Genomic DNA, 9,229 nt, shown 5'->3' with positions numbered 1-9,229 from the left:
AGGAGGGTTCCCCATGCTCTGTATTCTCACTAACCCCTGTTCTTTCTTGTGTTGTTAATTTTAGCCATTCTGCAGGTACGAGGTGGTATCTCATCATGCTTTTGATTTGTGTTTCTCTGATGACGAGTGATGTTGAGCATCTTCTCATGTGTCTGTTAGCCATGTGGATGTCTTTGGAAAAGGCACTTTGGAAAAGTGTCTATTCATGTCTTCTGCCCATTGATGAGTTCTTTATAAGTTTTGGATACTAAGCGTGTATTATATATGTCACTTGCAAATATCTTCTTCCGTTCTGTAGGCTGCCTTTTAGTTTTGTTGATTGTTTTTTTCACTGTGCAGAAGCTTTTTCTCTTGAAGTCCCAATAGTTCATTTTTGCTTTAGTTTCTCTTTTCTGTGATGATGTTTCTAGTTAAGAAGGTCCTATGGCCAAGCTCAGAGAATTGCTGCCTGGGTTCTCCTCTAGGATTTTGATGTTTTCCTGTCTCACATTAAGGTCTTTCATCCATTTTGAATTTATTTTTGTGTATGGTGTAAGGAAGTGGTCCAGTTGCATTCTTCTGCATGTGGCTGTCCAGTTTTCCCAGCACCACTTGCTGAAGAAACTGTTATTTTTTTTTTAAAGATTTTATTTATTTATTTGACAGAGAGAGATCACAAGTAGGCATAGAGGCAGGCAGAGAGAGAGAGGAGGAAGCAGGCTCCCTGCTGAGCAGAGAGCCTGATGCGGGGCTCGATCCCAGGACCCTGAGCTCATGACCTGAGCCGAAGGCAGCAGCTTAACCCAATGAGCCACCTAGGCTCCCCAGAAACTGTTTTTTTTCTACTGGATAATCTTTCCTGCTTTGTCAAAGATTAGTTGACCGAGATGAGAGACTTTAAATGGGCTTTGTGAGTAGCTTTTTGCCTAAATTTCATATTATAATTTTTATTAATCAATCAATTAATTTTTAATAAACATATAGTGTATTTTTATCCCCAGGGGTACAGGTCGGTGAATCGCCAGGCTTACACATTTCACAGCACTCATCATAGCGCATACCCTCCCCAATGTCCATATCCCCGTACCCCCTCCCCCCAGCAACTCTCAGTCTGTTTTTTGAGATTGAGTCTTTTATGGTTTGTCTCCCTCCCAATCCCACCTTCTTTCATTTTTTCTTTTCCTACCCCCCAACCCTCACATTGCATCTCCACTTCCTCATATCAGGGAGATCCATATTATAATTTTTAATGTTAATACACTAGTGACATATTTTACATGTAGGAATTAAACTTTAATTTGTATTTTACTTTATTTAATTTATTAAAGGATAATAAAGGATAATAAAAGGAACCTCTTTGAGGTTCAAGGAAGTTAGAATGTTTTTTCAGTATCACTTATTTATTATTTTTGTCTGTGAACAAAAAAAGTGGAACCTCAGTTTGCTTTTCTGTAGGGATAAAGCGACTTCATATCTCCTATACATAGTAAGTACCTAGTGCTCGTAAGTCATATAAGAAAATATTTTTAAGGTAAATATATGAATCAGTATAGGCAGTGCCTTATGTATGACTTCACCTGCATTTATTTATATTCTGCCTATATAAGATCATTTAATTTGGGACTTGTATGTGTGAACTTGCTGTGGGACAGCTCTGTCTTTCTAAAGAGATTTTAGGTATTACTAATTTATATCGAGTGACTTTTCGAAGACATTTTATTCAAGTATGTAGCATAAACTATGGGAAACTACCATAGTTTTAGGAATATAGGGTATATCAGCATTAGAGAAACTAATCGTACTCCATTCAAATGTAAAGTAAGGCTCTGTTAAGTGTGTCTGCATCTTAAGTATTATATTTTGATCTGTATGCTAAACTTGGCTGAAGAAATCATCAATCAGGGAAAAGTCCAGCAACATGTTACTGTAATGATTTAGAAATGTGAAGTATGTGCAGTAAGAGCAAACTGAAAAGAAAAGATTAAGGTAAACCTGCCTGGAATGATAATGGGTAATATGCGGAATGTGATTATAAGACTAGGTGACCATTTATTGTCTAAACTGGAGCACTTAGGGAGTGAAAAGGTGTGCTCTTAATTATGCCGTGACAGCTGACACACAGTGTCTCAGGCAAACCGGGACATGTGGTCTTCCTCTTAGAGGGTTAACGTGGATTTCTCAGTCATGTCCTAGAGTTCTAGAATTACTATTTCTTTAAACACAAAAGAAGTGATAGTAGCACAGCTAAAGAGGCAAATGTTACACGAAACATGGCAAATGTGAGGTCTTCAAACTGAAAATATGAGGGAAAAGTTATAGGTAAATGGATGATTGTATTTTGCTATACTATGTAACAGATTACCATAAATTTAGCAACGGAAGCCAACACACAAAATAAGAGCTTCTATGGGTTAGCTGTGCCCTCTGGAAGGCTGCATTGAGTGGTTTGGCCAGAGCTTAGTTCTCATCTGGAGTCTCACCTGGCAGTGGGTCCGTTTTCCAGGCTCATTAGGACTTAGGCTGTTGTGGAGTTTGTTGTAAGGCCAACCGAGGGCCCTGGCTTTTGCGGGCCGCCCTCAGCGCTGAGAGACTGCCTGCATGCAGTTTGTCGCCCTCTGGGCCTCTGTACCATGTAGCCCTGCCCACCATGTAGCCCTCTCCACACGCCCTCTCACAGCTCGGCAGCTTGGTGCTTCCACGCCAGTCAGTGAATCAAAGAGCTGGCCGGGAGCAATGTGGAGTTCTGTAGCGTAATCCAGTCACAGGAGCGATGTTCCCTCAACTTTGTCGGATTCCGTTCGAGGCAAGTCACAGGTCCTGCCTACGTTCAAGGGAGGAATTTCCGTCCAGCGCAGTGAGGCATTCCCAGTGGCTTGTCCTCAAGGAGTTTCAGTCTGACAGGTTTAATTCTTACCTTGTGTGGTTAATGCCTTCCTTGTGATTGTTTTATGTGAGGTGAGTGGCTGTCTTTTTCTGAACGAATGGAGTCGTCATCTCTCTCACTTGTTGGGCAGTTAATCATGTGTTGCATTTTGTTTTAGCCAACCTAATCTTTATTATACAAAACCTTAAACAGATATTAAGGGAAACAAAATATATTGTATGCTGTCCTACTCCTATCAACTAGCTACAGCAGAAAGCATCTCTTGGCCAACCTTGGGTCTTCCTTGTTTCTACCTTCCTTAAACCTTTCCAGATTATTTTGAGGCAAATCCCGGGTATCATTTCATTATTTAAATATTGTATGATTTAACTTTTTTTTTTTAAGATTTTGTTTATTTAGGAGAGAGCATGCATGTGGGAGAGTGGGAGTGAGGGGGAGGGACAGAGGGAGAAGCAGACTCCCCTGTGAGCAGGGAGCCTGACGCAGGACTTCCTCCTAGGACCCTGGGATCATGATCTTCAGGTCATGCTAAGCCACCCAGGCATCCTTAACTTTCTTTTTTTTTTTTAAAGATTTTATTTATTCTAGAGAGCGAATGGGCATGTGAGCAGGGGGAGGGGCAGAGGTAGACGAAGAGACCCTCAGGCGATGCCATGCTGAGCACGGAGACTGACATGGGGCTCAGTTCCCCGATCCTGAGAACATGATCTGAGCCGAACCCGAGAGTTAGATGCATTAACTGACTGCGGCACTCAGGCATGGTTTAACTTTTTTTTTTTTTTTAAAGATTTTGTTTATTTATTTGACAGAGAGAAATCACAAGTAGATGGAGAGGCAGAGAGAGAGAGAGGGAAGCAGGCTCCCCGCTGAGCAGAGAGCCCCATGCGGGACTTGATCCCAGGACCCTGAGATCATGACCCGAGCCGAAGGCAGCGGCCCAACCCACTGAGCCACCCAGGCGCCCCAGGCATGGCTTAACTTTTTAATGTGTTTGATTTAGGCTCTCCTCTTGGATATCGTGTATTCCCTGAGGTTCTGGACCATATGTATTCCATACGTTGTTTTGTTCTAGTAGTGCCTTGTATGAACTTAGAAGTCAGAAAATTCTGTATTCTCTCGTTTGAGTTCGGTCTACAAACCAACCTAGAATAAGTTATTTTTCTATCTTATTCTCTCCATTGGAGAATTTCACTTTATTAAATTACCTAAAGGGTTTTTATTAAGATCTGTTTTGTTCTAGTTATTTGTAAAACTTGGACTTAGGTCACCCCAACTCTGCCATCCTCAGCAGTGTGATGGAAACTCAGGTTTTGCTTAAAGTAATCTTTTTGTCTCAGCAGGAATCATCTCAGAGTCCTGCGAGCAGTGGGGCCTGGGAAAGGACCCCTTTCCTGACACTGCTTTCTCCCAGCTGGCCTGTGCTGGGGAAACAGTCATAACTCAGGGACAGCGGAGGCCTCCAGTGGGTAGGATGTGGTGAAGGCAGAACTGTTGTTCCCAAAGTCTAGACAGAACGAGCCCTATGAAAACAGTTTCTGTGGTTCAGGGTGAGCTGTTCTTATCCAGTGTGGTAGTGAAGAAAAGCAAGTTTTCCTTGGTGCTCTCCTCCTTCACAAGCCTGCTTCTGGCAGTAAATGTTTCTGTGTCTGTGTATATGCCTATACATAAAATAGCAGATCTCATGAGATAACATTTAACACTAAGCGTTTGAGTAGAATGTAAATGTTTAGAGATTCAGATGGTATAGGAAAGGGTTACTTATATTTAATAAATTTTGTTACATATAGAGATTTGAGATAAAGTGTAAATTGTAAATGTTTTCATTTTATGATGTGTTTTTATTCATATTCAAATTGCTCATAGGTATCCCACCTCCCCCCCCCCCAGGTATCTTTAACATTAGTGTTGGGTTCATCTCTAGTTATTTTGTGACCTAGAGCATAGTTTGTCAGAGCATGTCATCTTTACTTTCATGTAGGTGTTTCCCTATGTATAGCACTTTGAAATTCATTTTTGATGGCGTCAGTGGGTACTGTGGCTTGGGATAATAACATTTCTATTTTTATGATATTGACAGCTGATTTGTCTGTTTGTCTGTTTGCTGATGTGCCCACATAATATATCACTGATTGTTGACTTCTTCTCTCCCTTATAAAAGTGATTTTTGCAAGTCTTATTTATTACAACATCCAGCTTGTAGAATGATGAAATCATATCTCTAGGCATAATTCATAAATGTGTTTAAGTTCTTCTCTAAAGGCATCTAGAACTCTCATTTGTTTCAGGTCCACAAGACTTCCTTGGATAACCCTTTGTTGTTCAAAAGGAAGTAACTGAGAATATTATTATTTTTTATTTAATTTTTTTTTGTAGTAGACGTGAGGGGACCTGGATAAAGGTAACTCTAGGTTTGGGAGAAAGTACCCTGTATGTTGGGCATGTGGATAAATGTGTTGTCACCTTGGATTCATTGACCTCTAATTCCCAAGCTCCCCCGATTGAATGGGGACACCTGATCTCCCCTTCTTCTGTGTCAGTTTTTAGAATAGAACAGAAGATGAGTCTAGATGGCAAACAAAATGTGGTAGAAATTTTAGAAATTGAATTGCTTTGATCAAAACACTTTGCTGTGTGTTGCCTCTCTCCACATTCTATCTTGCAGACCTTTAGTGACCCTGTAAAGAGAGTTTCTCGAGTCCTTTTTCATTTGTAGTGTGGGGACACATACCATAAAAGTATGACTCATAAAAGCATTTTTAAATAAATCGGAATAAAATGAAAAATTTTTCTGAAATTGATAATCTGTATGTTTCTTTTACATTTTGTATGTAATATTTATGAAAACATTATGGGGATTTTTGCTTGGAATAGTGGTCTGAATGAAACAGCTTTAATATGGATGGAGAGTTTCTGATGAGGTTGATTTAGCATCAGAGATATTCCTTTTATAATGTTTATTAGCAAAGCTTTTCATAATCATTGTGTAATGAATTATACAATATGTATATTCTGGGGAGACTTGACCACTTTGAAGTAATATACTTGTTAAACTAAAAACTCTTATTTTCTAAGAAATATGTTAGAAGGAGCCAGAGGCCAGTCTAAGCTCCAGCACATCCAATTTCTGTGGAACTGACGGAGAGATGTGAGTGTGGTGTGTGTATTGTGTTCAGTTTATGAAACTGTAACAGATCTGGAGGATAACAATGGACCAGATATTTTTGAGGAATTCATGGAGGAGTGAAGAGTAGTAGAAAGGGTTCAAGAGACAGCAGTGAGTGGGAGGAGTCAGGGTAGGAAAGAGCAGAACTGATAAAGAACTGTGGGCTGTGTGTTCTCAGGAGAGCCTCATGGAAGGTTGCCTTTGGAACCCGTAGCTGCTGTCAGAGTGTGCCTGTGATGCGGTCACACCATGGTAATCAGTTCAAGAAGTTGGTTCACAGGAGCAGGTTCAGCAGAGCCTCCTGTCTTCTGTTCAGAGTAGCTGGCATGCCAGGTTTTTACCTTTAGGAGGAAGCCAGAGATGTGGTCCTTGGGGGAAGTGGGTCACCTTTTCTCTGAAGAGAGCTGAGAGAGTCCTGGGCCTCGACATTGGAGAGCGCAGAGAGGGCCTATGGTAGTTTGGGTTTCCCCAGGAGTGGGGGGCAGGGAGCAGGGCCGGCCTGCTGCTCACACTCCGCTGCCTCTCTAGAACTTGAAGCCACTGCTCCCTGGACAGGTGCACGGGAAGGCTGTGCCAGGTACTTTTGCTAATTGTCTTTCATTCACAAATGTGAACAACTAACCAAGGATTCCCAGACACTTGATGAACACTGAGAGCTTGAAAGAAAACAAGAAACTTGACCGATTTTCCTTCGAGTGGCAGTAGTGTAATGAGTAGGGTCACATTTCTGTTCCTTTCCTTTTTTTCTCCTTCCTTCCTTGTTTTTCTCCTCCTTTCCTCCCTCCCTCCCTCCTCCTCTTCTTTTTTTTAAAAATTCTGCTCTCCTGAACTGCTTTTTGGTGGAGTGATGGCATTTTCTTTATTTTTTGCTAGTTACCTATAAAATTTTTAGCATGCGTGACTAAAATTTTATGTCTTAAGTTATTCAACATGTCCCCCCTCTACAAGGCAAGCTCCTTTGCATGCATTAGCTATTCTTTGAGTAATCTCTCTTTCTAGTTATTGTTTTTTGAATAAATCATGACAGATTTAGTTGTAATTATAGAAATGAATATTTAAGTGTTACAGTCCCTGAGTACATAAAGAATTAATTGGGAGGTAGAAGAAATGAGAGGTAGCAGGAAAGGTACACGTGTTAATTCTCTTTTGCTTCATGTCAGGAATTTCTTGAGTACTATATGAAATTGGCAAACCTAGCTACAATTTAAATGTAGAATTACTAGAAGCCTTAGAGCAATGTTGTATCCAGTAATACACAGTAAAAATTAAAAGGTGATGGGGAAGTGGAGTTTGGAGGTTGTCTATGTGCATGCATGTGCGTGTCCTCACACCAGTTTTCCCATCTTGAGTAGCAGATTTAAAAGCTTTTTGCTGAGGCGTATATTAAAGTGATAATAATCACCATGAAAACTAAAACCCAGCTTTTAACAGTGGTTGTTCCTGGGGAAAGGAATGTAAAGGGAAGGAGTGGTAAATAGCAACTCCTGTGTTTTTATTTTCTGTGCCCCCTTTACGGTTTGCATTGCTTTCAGATTGCGAGCATACAATATTTATTAAAGTTTTGTACAGGGTTCACAGAAGGGATTTGATACTTATTCTGATATTTTTAACAAATGTCTGTAGGGCACTAACTCTAGATTTTTGAGTAGATTGAGGATTGGCATACTTCCTTCTACCTACACAGTAGCTATCAAAACAAAGTGCACTTAAAGTACTGTCCTCTATTGGAATTTTCCATCCTGTTGCCCAGTTTGGTAAAACGACCACTTAGGAAAACCTCAGTGACTAATGCTTTCATCATTCCTTTACATGGTGCTTTAATGCTATAGAGAAGTTTCACACTCATTATTTGATTATGTGATTTCCATGACAACCCCATGAGGCAGGGAGAGTAGATGTTTCTCTGTATGAGAAGGCAAGGAAATGGAGACTGACAGATTGACTTGCTAAGGTCGTAGGGCTTGTAAAGTGGCAACGGAACCTGCTCTCATGCTCCCGATTCGCTTCTCGTCCCATACCCCTGTGACAGTTCTGCTCCTGCACGGCTCCTTGTGTCCTGGGTGTCTGAAGGGTCTCTCCTACCAGCCCTTATCTTTCCTCTTTGTAACATGCCCCAGACTCCAGTTGTGACATTAATGGCCTTGTTTCCTTCCTGCATTCTGAAATTTGTATTCTAGCTGTGCTTAAAATATATAAATCTGTGTTAATTGTAATTCAGTTTTTGAGATGTGCCACACATAAATGTTGGGTATCATTCAAACTTTTGTTATTTCGGCAGCTGGGCAACCCTTGTTCCTTACCCTGCTGAGCCGATCTTTTCTTAGAGAAATAGATGCCTTCCAAATTTTTCTCATATCCTTGTTTGGTGCTGTTGTGGTTTGCTGAATCAGAGCAGTGGAATTTAAATGTTGTTTACTTCAAGAACTAACTTATTGTCTTGGGCTTGCGATATTGAATAAGCAACACTTGGCCTTACCTGAACCCTACAGTTGTGTTTTTCACCTAAGAAATTTTTATTTCAACTAGTGATTTGCTCTCCAGGAAAACAACAGTGAGGAAGTAAGTGTATTTAGCTCTTGTCTTGGGAGCCCAGTGTAATACTCCTGTTTCTTGATTATGGGTTTTTAAAAAAATATGGTAAAACATATAGAATGTAAAATTTGTCATTTTAACTGACCTTAAGGGTACATTTTGGTGACATTAGTTACGTTCATCATGTTGTGTAACCATCACCACCATCTCATTCCAAAACGTTTTCATTACTCCATACAGAAACTTCAAGCCATTTGATGGTAACTTCCCTTTCCTCCCTCTCTCCAAACCTCACTATCCTATACTCTACTTTCTGTCTAATATAAATTTGCCTACTTTAGGTAGGCATGTAAGTGGAAGCATACAATATTTGTCCTTTTGTGTCTGGCTTCTTTCACTTAGCATACTTTATTTTATTTTATTTATTTATTTGACAGAAATCAGAAGTAGGCAGAGAGGCAGGCAGAGAGAGGAAGGGAAGCAGGCTCCCTGTTGATCAGAGAGCCCAATGCAGGGCTCCATCCCAGGACCCTGGAATCACGACCTGAGCCGAAGGCAGAGGCTTCAACCCACTGAGCCACCCAGATGCCCTCTTAGCATACTTTTTTCAAGGTTCATTCATTTGTTGCATGAATCCATACTGCATGTTTTTAAATGGCTGAATAATATTC

This window comes from Mustela nivalis (genome assembly GCF_964662115.1).
Source record: "Mustela nivalis genome assembly, contig: HAP1_SCAFFOLD_1169, whole genome shotgun sequence".
In the NCBI taxonomy this organism is placed as follows: domain Eukaryota; kingdom Metazoa; phylum Chordata; class Mammalia; order Carnivora; family Mustelidae; genus Mustela; species Mustela nivalis.
This window is presented reverse-complemented; position numbering follows the sequence as displayed.